The sequence below is a fragment of the Hemitrygon akajei genome, chromosome 28 (assembly GCF_048418815.1).
Source record: "Hemitrygon akajei chromosome 28, sHemAka1.3, whole genome shotgun sequence".
Lineage (NCBI taxonomy): Eukaryota > Metazoa > Chordata > Chondrichthyes > Myliobatiformes > Dasyatidae > Hemitrygon > Hemitrygon akajei.
In genome coordinates, this window is record NC_133151.1 from 35,393,257 (window position 1) to 35,407,665 (window position 14,409).

The following is a 14,409-nucleotide window of genomic DNA, read 5'->3' on the forward strand; positions in this document are numbered from 1 at the left end:
GAACTCCTTGCTCTGGTACGTTTGCTAAGGGAACTCCTCGCTCTGGGACGTTTGCTGAGGGAACTCCTTGCTGTGGGAGGGGTGGTGAGGGAACTCCACATTGTGCGGGGGTGGAGAGGGAACTCCTTGCTCTGGTACATTTGCTGAGGGAACTCCTTGCTGTGGGAGGGGTGGTGAGGGAACTCCACATTGTGCGAGGGGTGGAGAGGGAACTCCTTGCTCTGGTACGTTTGCTGAGGGAACTCCTTGCTGTGAGAGGGGTGGTGAGGGAACTCCACATTGTGCGAGGGGTGGAGAGGGAACTCCTCGCTCTGGTACGTTTGCTGAGGGAACTCCTCGCTCTGGGACGTTTGCTGTGGGAACTCCTTGCTGTGGGAGGGGTGGTGAGGGAACTCATTGCTGTGGGAGGGGTGGTGAGGGAACTCCACATTGTGCGAGGGGTGGAGAGGGAACTCCTCGCTCTGGGACGTTTGCTGAGGGAACTCCTTGCTGTGGGAGGGGTGGTGAGGGAACACATTGTGCGAGGGGTGGAGAGGGAACTCCTTGCTCTGGTACGTTTGCTGAGGGAACTCCTCACTCTGGTACGTTTGCTGAGGGAACTCCTTGCTGTGGGAGGGGTGGAGAGGGAACTCCTTGCTCTGGTACGTTTGCTGAGGGAACTCCTCACTCTGGTACGTTTGCTGAGGGAACTCCTTGCTCTGGGACGTTTGCTGAGGGAACTCCTCGCTCTGGTACGTTTTCTGAGGGAACTCCTCGCTCTGGGACATTTGCTGAGGGAACTCCTCGCTCTGGGACGTTTGCTGAGGGAACTCCTTGCTGTGGGAGGGGTGGTGAGGGAACTCCACATTGTGCGAGGGGTGGAGAGGGAACTCCTTGCTCTGGTACGTTTGCTGAGGGAACTCCTCGCTCTGGGACGTTTGCTGAGGGAACTCCTTGCTGTGGGAGGGGTGGTGAGGGAACTCCACATTGTGCGAGGGGTGGAGAGGGAACTCCTCGCTCTGGTACATTTGCTGAGGGAACTCCTTGCTGTGGGAGGGGTGGTGAGGGAACTCCACATTGTGCGAGGGGTGGAGAGGGAACTCCTTGCTCTGGTACGTTTGCTAAGGGAACTCCTCGCTCTGGGACGTTTGCTGAGGGAACTCCTTGCTGTGGGAGGGGTGGTGAGGGAACTCCACATTGTGCGGGGGTGGAGAGGGAACTCCTTGCTCTGGTACATTTGCTGAGGGAACTCCTTGCTGTGGGAGGGGTGGTGAGGGAACTCCACATTGTGCGAGGGGTGGAGAGGGAACTCCTTGCTCTGGTACGTTTGCTGAGGGAACTCCTTGCTGTGAGAGGGGTGGTGAGGGAACTCCACATTGTGCGAGGGGTGGAGAGGGAACTCCTCGCTCTGGTACGTTTGCTGAGGGAACTCCTCGCTCTGGGACGTTTGCTGTGGGAACTCCTTGCTGTGGGAGGGGTGGTGAGGGAACTCATTGCTGTGGGAGGGGTGGTGAGGGAACTCCACATTGTGCGAGGGGTGGAGAGGGAACTCCTCGCTCTGGGACGTTTGCTGAGGGAACTCCTTGCTGTGGGAGGGGTGGTGAGGGAACACATTGTGCGAGGGGTGGAGAGGGAACTCCTTGCTCTGGTACGTTTGCTGAGGGAACTCCTCACTCTGGTACGTTTGCTGAGGGAACTCCTTGCTGTGGGAGGGGTGGAGAGGGAACTCCTTGCTCTGGTACGTTTGCTGAGGGAACTCCTCACTCTGGTACGTTTGCTGAGGGAACTCCTTGCTCTGGGACGTTTGCTGAGGGAACTCCTCGCTCTGGTACGTTTTCTGAGGGAACTCCTCGCTCTGGGACATTTGCTGAGGGAACTCCTCGCTCTGGGACGTTTGCTGAGGGAACTCCTTGCTGTGGGAGGGGTGGTGAGGGAACTCCACATTGTGCGAGGGGTGGAGAGGGAACTCCTTGCTCTGGTACGTTTGCTGAGGGAACTCCTCGCTCTGGGACGTTTGCTGAGGGAACTCCTTGCTGTGGGAGGGGTGGTGAGGGAACTCCTTGCTGTGGGAGGGGTGGTGAGGAAGCTTCATGCTCTGGGACTAGGTGGTGACAGTTTTTTTTGTAAATAAAGAAACTAATTGAAAGAAAAACACAGGATTCAGGATATTTCCTTTAGTGAGGTGCTCGTGTATGACGCAGTGACATAATAATGTATGCCATTCACATACTTTTACAAGTAACCCATGATGACTTATGTAAACAAACAAGGAATGCTTCATCAAACAAGATATTAACAATATTACTGAAATATTAAATACACTCTCCTTCTTGCTTAGCTTTAAACTCCAAATCAATAATAGAATGCATCTCAACTCAATTATGCAAAAAAATTGCTCTCTCATCTTTTTTGATGTGTGAGGCCCTCCGTTGGTCAGGGTTGACCATGGAGTTTGCGTCTCTCTAACAACCCTCCAGATTATCCACGACACCCCCTACTTTTGTGTCATCACCAAACTTACCAACCCACCCATCTTCATCCAGGTCATTTATAAAAATCACAAAGAGCAGGGGTCCCAGAACAGATCCCTACAGAACACCATTGGTCACCCACCTCCATGCAGAATTCGAACCATCTACAACCACCCTCGCCCTCCCGTTGGGAAGCCAATTCTGGATCCACAAAGCAAGGTCTCCTTGGATCCCGTGACACATTACCTTCTGAATGAGTCTTGCAAGAGGCCCCTTATCAAATGCCTTACTGAAATCTATATGCATTACATCCACTGCTCTGCCTTCATCAATGTGTTTTGTTACATCCTCAAAGAACTCAATCAGGCTCGCTAGGCACAACCTGCCCTTGACAAAGCCATGCTGACTATCCCTAACAGACTCTGTCTCTCCAAATGCTCATAAATCCTGCCTCTCAGGATCTTCTCCAACAACTTGCCCACCACCGGTCTATAATTTCCTGTGTTATCTCTGTTCCCTTACTTGAACAACAGATCAACATTTGAAACCCTCCAATCCTCTGGTAACTCTCCCGCCCCTATTGATGATGCAAAGATCATTGTCAGAGGCTCGGCAATCTCCTCCCTCAGTTCCCACTGTAGCCTGGGGTACATCTTGTCTGGTCCTGGTGACTTATCCAACTTAATACTTTTCAAAAGATCCGGCACATCCTCTTTCTTAATGTCTATATGCTCAAGCATTTCAGTCCAAAGTAAGTCATCCCCATAATTGACAAAGTCTTATTCCCTGGTGAATACTGAAGCAGTATTACGTACCTCCGCTACCTCCTCCGACTCCATGCTCACGTTTCCAATATCACACCTGATCGGTCCTATTCTCACTCGGCTCATCCTCTTGCTCTTCACATACTTGTAGAATGCCTTGTGGGTTTTCCTTAATCCTGCTCACCAAGGCCTTCTCATGGCCCCTTCTGGCTCTCCTAATTCCGTTCTTTGGCTCCTTCCTAGCAACTTTGTGAATTTCTAGAGCTCTAACAGTACCTAGTTTCTTGAACCTTCCATAAGCTTTTCTTATAACCATATAACAATCACAGCACGGAAACAGGCCATTCCGGCCCTCCTAGTCCGTGCCGAACTCTTAATCTCACCTAGTCCCACCTACCCGCACTCAGCCCATAACCCTCCACTCCTTTCCTGTCCATATACCTATCCAATTTTACCTTAAATGACACAACTGAACTGGCCTCTACTACTTCTACAGGAAGCTCATTCCACACAGCTATCACTCTCTGAGTAAAGAAATACCCCCTCGTGTTTCCCTTAAACTTTTGCCCCCTAACTCTCAAATCATGTCCTCTCATTTGAATCTCCCCTACTCTCAATGGAAACAGCCTATTCACGTCAACTCTATCTATCCCTCTCAACATTTTAAATACCTCGATCAAATCCCCCCTCAACCTTCTACGCTCCAATGAATAGAGACCTAACTTGTTCAACCTTTCTCTGTAACTTAAGTGCTGAAACCCAGGTAACATCCTAGTAAATCGTCTCTGCACTCTCTCTAATTTATTGATATCTTTCCTATAATTCAGTGACCAGAACTGTACACAATATTCCAAATTTGGCCTTACCAATGCCTTGTACAATTTTAACATTACATCCCAACTTCTGTACTCAATGCTCTGATTTATAAAGGCCAGCGTTCCAAAAGCCTTCTTCACCACCCTATCTACATGAGACTCCACCTTCAGGGAACTATGCACTGTTATTCCTAGATCTCTCTGTTCCACTGCATTCCTCAATGCCCTACCATTTACCCTGTATGTTCTATTTGGATTATTCCTGCCAAAATGTAGAACCTCACACTTCTCAGCATTAAACTCCATCTGCCAATGTTCAGCCCATTCTTCTAACCGGCATAAATCTCCCTGCAAGCTTTGAAAACCCACCTCATTATCCACAACACCTCCTACCTTAGTATCATCAGCATACTTACTAATCCAATTTACCACCCCATCATCCAGATCATTTATGTATATTACAAACAACATTGGGCCCAAAACAGATCCCTGAGGCACCCCGCTAGTCACCGGCCTCCATCCCGATAAACAATTATCCACCACTACTCTCTGGCATCTCCCATCTAGCCACTGTTGAATCCATTTTATTACTCCAGCATTAATACCTAACGACTGAACCTTCTTAACTAACCTTCCATGTGGAACTTTGTCAAAGGCCTTGCTGAAGTCCATATAGACTACATCCACTGCCTTACCCTCGTCAACATTCCTCGTAACTACTTCAAAAAATTCAATAAGGTTTGTCAAACATGACCTTCCACGCACAAATCCATGCTGTCTACTCCTAATCAGATCCTGTCTATCCAGATAATTATAAATACTATCTCTAAGAATACTTTCCATTAATTTACCCACCACTGATGTCAAACTGACAGGTCTATAATTGCCAGGCTCACTTCTAGAACCCTTTTTAAACAATGGAACCACATGAGCAATACGCCAATCCTCCGGCACAATCCCCGTTTCTAATGACATCTGAAAGATCTCCGTCAGAGCTCCTGCTATCTCTACACAAACTTCCCTCAAGGTCCTGGGGAATATCCGGTCAGGACCCGGAGATTTATCCACTTTTAAATTTCTTAAAAGTGCCAGTACTTCCACCTCTTTAATTGTCATAGGTTCCATAACTTCCTTACTTGTTTCCCACACCTTACACCATTCAATATCCTTCTCCTTAGTGAATACCGAAGAGAAGAAATCGTTCAAAATCTCTCCCATCTCCCTCGGCTCCACACATAGCTGACCACCCTGATTCTCTAAGGGACCAATTTTATCCCTCACTATCCTCTTGCTTTTAATATAACTGTAGAAGCCTTTTGGATTTACTTCCACCTTATTTGCCAAACCAAACTCGTAACTTCTTTTAGCTTTTCTAATCTCTTTCTTAATTTTCCTTTTACATTCTTTATATTCCTCGAGCAATTCCTTTACTCCATGCTGCCTATATCTATTGTAGACATTCCTCTTTTTTCGAACCAAGTTTCTAATCTTCTTAACTAAATGTTCCACATCCTTTGTACACCATGGTTCTTTAACTCTACCATTCTTTCCCTACATAGAACTCTAGGTAAAGGTTTCCTGAATGTTTCTCCCAAATTGTCTGCTCCTGTCCCTCTCCAGCACCAGGGTGAAGGAGTTCGAGTTGTGGTTACCACCTGCAAAATGCCCATTCAGGTCTGAAGATTTAATCGCTGTGGAAGTTTCCTGACCCTTGCGGGACAATGTCGGAGTCGGAGCAGGGAAAATCATCCTGCTTGGCGGGTGAGATTTGTGGCTGTGAAAAGATCTCAGGTTCTGAAGCCACCTCCATGGTGGCCGTAGGAGTTGACGCTGGGACAGCAGGAGGTGGTCCGGCCAGCTCTGGACACCTTTCTTCTCAAACACTTGACTCTGCTCTCCTCAGCCGATCGATGTGCCGTCTCCGGACGGCATCAGACACAATCTCCACCGTGTCGGAGAGTGGCCTTAATCCTTGCAAGTACTGTCTGGAGTCCACACCGGAATCCTTGTCCAGGAGTGAAGTCTCCAGGTTGAGGAGCTTTCGACTTGTCCTGCATTCTCCATTCTCAGACTGGGTTGAAGGAGATCCAAGTGTGGACGCAAGTTATGAGCCAGGAACAGCACGTCTGCAACAAGCTTGGTGTGGGCCCCCAAATGGCCTAAATCTGCTCCTATATCTTATGGTCTTATAGTGTTACCTGTTCACCTCAGTCAGTTGAGGAAGCTTGGTGTGGGCCCCCAAATGGCCTAAATCTGCTCCTATATCTTATGGTCTTATAGTGTTACCTGTTCACCTCAGTCAGTTGAGGAAGCTTGGTGTGGGCCCCCAAATGGCCTAAATCTGCTCCTATATCTTATGGTCTTATAGTGTTACCTGTTCACCTCAGTCGGTTGAGGAAGTTTGGAGTGGGCCCCCAAATGGCCTAAATCTGCTCCTACATCTTATGGTCTTATAGTGTTACCTGTTCACCTCAGTCGGTTGAGGAAGTTTGGAGTGGGCCCCCAAATGGCCTAAATCTGCTCCTACATCTTATGGTCTTATAGTGTTACCTGTTCACCTCAGAAGGTTGAGGAAGTTTGGAGTGGGCCCCCAAATGGCCTAAATCTGCTCCTACATCTTATGGTCTTATAGTGTTACCTGTTCACCTCAGTCGGTTGAGGAAGTTTGGAGTGGGCCCCCAAATGGCCTAAATCTGCTCCTACATCTTATGGTCTTATAGTGTTACCTGTTCACCTCAGTCGGTTGAGGAAGTTTGGAGTGGGCCCCCAAATGGCCTAAATCTGCTCCTATATCTTATGGTCTTATAGTGTTACCTGTTCACCTCAGTCGGTTGAGGAAGTTTGGAGTGGGCCCCCAAATGGCCTAAATCTGCTCCTATATCTTATGGTCTTATAGTGTTACCTGTTCACCTCAGTCGGTTGAGGAAGCTTGGAGTGGGCCCTCAAATTCTAAGAACTTTCTACAGGGGCACGATTGAGAGCATCCTGACTGGCTGCATCACTGCCTGGTACGGGAACTGTACTTCCCTCAATCGCAGGACCCTGCAGAGAGTGGTGTGGACAGCCCAGCGCATCTGTAGATGTGAACTTCCCACCGTTCAGGACATTTACAGAGACAGGTCTGTAAAAAGGGCCCGAAGGATCATTGGGGACCCGAGTCACCCCAATCTCAAACTGTTCCTGCTGCTACCATCCGGGAAACGGTACCGCAGCATAAAAGCCAGGAGCAACAGGCTCCGGGACAGCTTCTTCCACCAGGCCGTCAGACTGATTAATTCACGCTGATACAACTTCATTTCTATGTTATATTGACTGTCCTGTTGTACATAATATTTATTATAAATTACTATAAATTACACATTTAGATGGAGGTGTAAAGTAAATACCGCTTAATTCACACTGATACAATTGTATTCCTATGTTATGTTGATTATCAAGTTGTACATAATATTTATTATAAAGTACTATAAATGGCACATTGCATATTTAGACGGAGACATAACGTAAAGATTTTTACTCGTCATGTAAATGCAGGATGTAAGTAATAAAGTCAATATAATTGTACAATCAAAAATGTCTACTTTTCCAATGTAGCCTGCCATATTTGCTTTATTTTTGTTCATAATTATTGTCACCCGGTACTGACTGATTATTAACCCCTGGGTGTACTCACTGCTTGTTAATTTTGTCCTTTTTCTGCCTATTTTTAATCAAACATCTCTCTCTCTCTCTCCTCTTCTGAAGAAAAACATGCTGGGTTTTTTTTTAACTCAAACGTCTCTCTTCCTTTCTGAAGAAAAACTTACTGTTTTCTTTTAACTCAACTGTCTCCCTCCCATTCTAAGAAAAATGTGCTGCTTTTTTTAACTTGAATGTCTCTCTCTCTCTCTCTCTCTCTCTCTCTCTCTCTCTCTCCCCTTCTGCAGAAAAACATGATGTGAGTTTTTTTTTAAACTTGAGCAGCTCTTCCCTACCCCACCCCATTTCTGAAGGAAGATGTGTTGTTCTTCAACAGGTAGAGTTCTGCTTCACAACTTCCTCGTTGCCACTGTTAAGTTTTGTAACTCCCAAAACTTAATTGAAAGAAAAACACAGGATCTGGGATATTTGCCCATTTAGTTTTCCTTTAGTGAGGCGATCATGTATGACGCAGTGATGTAATGACATGTGCCATTCACATAGTTTTACATAGAACCCATGGTGAATTTTGTAAACAAAAAAGGAATGCTTCATCACACAATATATTTACAATATTACTGAAATATTAAATACACTACAGTGAGGGATCCGGGCTGTGGGAGGGGTGGTGAGGGAGCTCCAGTCCGTAGGAGCGGTGGTGAAAGGGGAAATCCACGCTGTGGGGTGGGAGCTGAAAGGGTGGTACCCCACACTGTGGGAGAAATGGAAAGAAGGCAGAAATGCCCCGTGGGGTTGTTGTGTACAGTTTTGGGTTCCCTATTATAAGAAGGATGTCAACACACTCAATGATTCAGGAACAGCTTCTTCCCCTCTGCCATCCGATTCCTGAATGGACATTGAACCCTTGGACACTACCTCACTTTGTTTAATATACAGTATTTTTGTTTTTGCACATTTTTAAAAAAATCTGGTCAATATACATAATTGATTTACTTGTTTATTTTTTGCTTTATTTTATTTATTATTGTTTTTCTCTCTTTCTCTCTCTGTCAGATTATGTACTGCATTGAACTGCTGCTGCTAAGTTAACAAATTTCACGCCACATGCCGGAGATAATAAACCTGATTCTGATTCTGAAAAAGGGTCTAGAACTTTGCCAGGATTTGAGGGCCTGAGATTTTGGGAGAGATTGGGCGGGCTAGGATTTTAATCCTTGCAGGGTAGGAGACTGAGGGGTGACAGTGTAAGGCACAGAGACAAGGTGCATGGTCACAGTCTTTTCCCCAGGGCAGAGCAGTCTAAAATTAAAGGGCATGAGTTTAAGGTGAGTGAGCAAGGATTTAAATGGGACATCACAGGCAACTTTTTCCTACAGAACCAGCTACCGGAGGCGGATACAATAACAGCTTTGAAAGGATACATGGCCAGGTACGTGGATAGGAGAGGCTTGGAGGAACGTGGGCCAAATGCTGAAGGTCCTGTTTCTCAACTGTATGACTTGACCCTATGTCACACGACAGAGGGTGTCAAGATCTCTGAGGATCTAACCTGGTCCCAACATAGTCATAAAGAAGGCAAGACAGCCTTACGTACTTTATCCTAATATATTTCATTAGGAGCTTGAAGAGATTTGACATGTCAACAAATACACTTAAAAACTTCTATAGATGTACCGTGGAGAGCAGTCTGACAGGCTGCATCACTGTCTGGTATGGAGGGGCTACTGCACAGGACCGAAAGAAGCTGCAGAGGGTTGTAAATCTAGTCAACTCCATCTGGGGTACTAGCTTACAAAGTACCTTTAGGGAGCGGTGTCTCAGAAAGGCAGCGTCCATTATTAAGGACCCACAGCACCCAGGGCAGGCCCTCTTCTCATTGCTACCATCAGGTAGGAGGTACAGAAGCCTGAAGAGACACACTCAGCGATTCAGGAACAGCTTCTTCCCCTCTGCCATCAGGGAGGAGGTACAGGAGCCTGAAGACACACACTCAGCGATTCAGGAACAGCTTCTTCCCCTCTGCCTTCCGATTCCTGAATGGACATTGAACCCTTGGACACTACCTCACTACTTTTTTAATATACAGTATTTCTGTTTTTGCACATCTTTTAATCTATTCAATATACGTAATCGATTTACTTGTTTATTTATTATTATGTTTTTTCCCTCGCTGCTAGATTATGCATTACACTGAACGGCTGCTGCTAAGTTAAAAAATGTGATAATAAGTTAACTAAGTGACAATAAACCCGATTCTGAGACTGCAGCTGGGGCTGCTGCAGTTCCGGCCTCGGGCAGCAGGCGGCGGGAGAGAGCAGGGGAACTGGGTTAGCGGCTGGACAGACACAGGCAGGTGCAGGGAGTTGGAGAGATTTCGTCTCATCCGGCATCGCGTTCAGCACCGACAAGGCGGGCCGAAGGGCCTGCCCCTGTGCTGTTCTGAGCTGTGCGTTAACCTCGGGGAGAGCAGAGATGTCGATGGTCGTGGACGGTGAGGGAAGGACTGGAAATCAAAGTGAGGAATTCGGAAGTTCACGTGCCAGTGCGCAGTTGGATAGCTGCAGGTCAACAGAAATCCGAGGAAAGCAGGATATCAGTCTAACACCAACAGCGAGTCAAAGGTGATGACATTGTGTCCAGTGAGGATGGGGAGTCTGGCTTTTGAAACCCCTCGGCCTAGAGACATCACAGCGTAACAGGTAGCGCCCCTGCCTCACGGGTGTGTGTGTGTGTGTGTGTGTGTGTGTGTGTGTGTGTGTGTGTGTGTGTGTGTGTGTGTGTGTGTGTGTGTGTGTGTGTGTGTGTGTGTGTGTGTGTGTGTGTGTGTGTGTGTGTGTGAGAGAGAGAAAGAGTGTGTGTGTGAGAGAGAAAGAGTGTGTGTGTGTGTGAGTGAGTGTGTGTGTGAGAGAGAGTGTGTGTGAGAGAGAAAGAGTGTGTGTGTGTGAGAGAGTGTGTGTGAGAGAGAAAGAGTGTGTGTGAGAGAGTGTGTGTGTGAGAGTATGTGTGTGTGAGTGTGTGTGAGTGTGTGAGAGTGTGTGTGTGTGAGAGTGTGTGTGTGAGTGTGTGTGTGTGTGTGTGTGTGTGTGAGAGAGAGTGTGTGTGTGAGAGAGAATGTGTGTGTGAGAGAGAATGTGTGTGTGTGTACATGTGTGTGTGTGAGAGTGTGTGTTTGAGAGAGTGTGTGTGAGTGTGTGTACATGTGTGTGTGTTCACGTGTGTGTGTGAGAGAGTGTGTGTGTGAGTGTGTGTGTGTGAGTGTGTGTGAGAGTGTGTGTGTGTGTGAGAGAGTGTGTGTGTGAGTGTGAGTGTGTGTACATGTGTGTGTGTGTGTGTGTTTGAGAGAGAGAGAGAGAGTGTGTGTGAGTGTGTGTACATGTGTGTGTACACGTGTGTGTGTGAGTGTGTGTGTGTGAGAGAGAGAGTGTGTGTGTACACGTGTGTGTGTGTGTGTGTGTGTGTGAGAGAGAGAGAGAGAGTGTGTATACACGTGTGGAAAATCTGAATCAGAATCAGGTTTAATATCTTCGGCACATGTCATAAAACTCGTTGACTGCGGCAGCCGTACGATGCATGAAAACAGAGGGGGGGAAACGGAACTGCAGTAGGTGTAAATTGAAGAGGTCGTGCAAAAGCAGAAATAAAAAGCGGTGAGGTAGTGTTCAAGGGTTCAATGTCCATTCAGGAATCGGATGGCAGAGGGGAAGAAGCTGTTCCTGAATCGTTGAGTGTGTGTCTTCAGGCTCCTGTACCTCCTCCCTGATGGCAGAGGGGAAGAAGCTGTTCCTGAATCGTTGAGTGTGTGTCTTCAGGCTCCTGTACCTCCTCCCTGATGGCGGAGGGGAAGAAGCTGTTCCTGAATCGTTGAGTGTGAGCCTTCAGGCTCCTGTACCTCCTCCCTGATGGTAACAATGAGAAGAGGGCACGTCCTGGATACTCGGAGGCTGGTGCCCATGATGGAGCTGACTGAGTTTACAACTTCCTACCGTAGCTTGCTTCGATCCTGTGCAGTGGCCCCCCCCCCCCCCCCCCCACCAGACGGTGATGCAGCCAGTCAGAATGCTCTCCACGGTACATCTATAGAAGTTTTTGAGTGCTTTAGGTGATAAACCAAATCTCCTCAAACTCCTGATGAAATGTAGCCGCTGTCTTGCCTTCTTTGTAACTGCATCGAGATGTTTGGTCCAGGTTAGATCCTCGAATATAGTCATAACCAGAAACTTGAAATTCCTGGCTGTCTCCTCTTCTGATCGCTCCATGAGGACCCTTTCTGAAGCCCCTTGGTCTGACTGATGTTGACCAAAGGTTGTTGCTGTGACACCACTCAACCAGCGGGTCTATCTCTCTCCTGTATGCCCTCTCGAGATTCTACCAGGATAGATTTACAGGTGGCGTTTGAGCTGGGCCTCACCACACAGTCACGGGTGTAGAGAGAATAGAGCAGTGGGCTAAGCACGCATCCCTGAGGTGCACCAGCGCTGATTATCAGTGTGATTTCCAATCCACACAGATTGTGGTCTTCTGGTTAGGATCCCGTTTCAGAAGGAGGTACAGAGGCCCAGGTCCTGCCACTCTCTGTGGTACGTCTGTAGAAACCTGCAAGTGTTTAGGTGACGTAGCAAATCTCCTCAAACTCCCAATGAAAGAGTCGTGCCTTCTTCGTAGCTGCATCGATGTGCCGGGTCCAGGTTGGATCCTCGGGGATAACGACGCCCAGATGGCGACAGACTGAACGCGGGTCCCCGAAGCACGCGTGAGCAGGACAGAGCGGAGTGGTTGAGTGGCAACGTCGCAGAGACACGAGGGGTTCGGCAGGCGCTGGAAATCTGGGAGCAACGCGCACAAAATGCTGGCGGGACTCGGCAAGCCAGGCAGCGTCTATGGAGGGGAATGAATGGCTGACGTTTTGGGCCGAGAAATGGCTGACGTTTGGGGGGGGGGGGGGCAGAGGCCAGAATTGACCCTATTTCCCTTACCACAGAGGCTGCCTGACCTTTTGTCGGTGTCTGCTGCCGCCTGGCATCAGAGGCCAGACTGAGAGGATCACAGGGGTCTCTCTACCACCCATCCGGGCATTTATCAGGAGAGCTGCGTACGTCTTATCCAGGATCCCACCTGTCCATCCAGCATCCTCTCTGACTTTCTACCATCAGGCAGGAGACTCCGATGCACAAAGACAAGAACGGTCAGGGTGGGAAACAGTTTCTTCCCTCAGGCCGTCAGGCTTCTGAACTCCCCGCCACATCACATTCAATATGTCACCGGTTAATCTGTCCTGTACCTGGCAATATTTAATTTATGCATAAGTCATCTGCAGATCTTATCCTTACCTTCATAAGCTATTGTGTGCTGCTTTGCAGCCTGGTTGGGAGGAACGTTCTCTCGTTTGACGGTACGCATGCACAGAGGTAAACGGCGATAAACTTGACTCTTGGAGAACGATCGAGCAGGTTGGAGCTCAGCAGAGGGAAGTTTTCCTTTTGAAATATAACGTAACAAGTGGTGCAGAGGGTAGAACTCCGGAGTGCCGACCTCCGTCACTGTGTGTGTCTTTTCTGTGGAGTTTGCACATTCTCCCAGTGTGCTCTCCCCCCTCCAGTGCCCTCCGGCATCCCAATAACATCCAGAGCTGGGGGAGGGGTAAATTGGCCACTGTAAAATTGAATACCCCCAGAGTGAATGAGTGAGAGTGTTTGTGTGTGTGTGTGCGTGTGTGTGTGTGTGTGTGTGTGGAGTGTGGAGTGTGTGTGTGTTTGTGTGAGTGTGTGTGTGGAGTGTGTGGAGTGTGTGTGTGTGTGTGTGGAGTGTGTGTGTGTGTGTGTGTGTGTGTGTGTGTGTGTGTGTGTGTGTGTGTGTGTGTGTGTGTGTGTGGAGTGTGGAGTGTGTGTGTGTTTGTGTGAGTGTGTGTGTGGAGTGTGTGTGTGTGTGTGTGTGTGTGTGTGTGTGTGTGTGTGTGTGTGTGTGTGTGGAGTGTGTGTGTGTGGAGTGTGTGTGTGTGTGTGTGTGTGTGAGAGTGTGTGTGTGTGTGTGAGAGTGTGTGTGTGTGTGTGGAGTGTGTGTGTGGAGTGTGTGTGTGTGTGTGGAGTGTGTGTGTGTGTGTGTGGAGTGTGAGTGTGTGTGTGAGTGTGTGTGTGTGTGGAGTGTGTGTGTGAGTGTGTGTGTGTGGAGTGTGAGTGTGTGTGTGGAGTGTGTGTGTGTGGAGTGTGTGTGTGTGTGTGGAGTGTGTGTGTGTGTGTGTGTGTGAGTGTGTGTGTGAGTGTGTGTGTGTGTGGAGTGTGTGTGTGTGTGTGTGTGGAGTGTGTGTGGAGTGTGTGTGTGGAGTGAGTGTGTGTGTGTGTGTGTGTGGAGTGTGTGTGTGTGTGTGTGTGTGGAGTGTGTGTGTGTGTGTGTGTGTGTGTGTATGTGTGTGTGGAGGGGTAGAATCTGGGCGGAGGGGTTGTTGATGGGACTAACAGAGTTATCACTGTAATTGGCTAATAGATGGTCGAGGTTGGCAGCTCAGGTTTAAAGTTCAAAGTAAAATTTATCATCGGACCACATACAGCCCCGAGATTGTTTTTTCCTGCGGGCATACTTAGCAAATCTATAGAACAGTAACTGTAAACAGGATCAACAAACTGCGCAAATGCAGATATGAATAAACAGCAATAAATATCAAGCATGAAATAAACTGGATAACAGGAGCCCTTAAATGAGTGTAGCGATCCCCTTTTGTTCTGATGGTTGAGGGGTGGTAACTGTTCC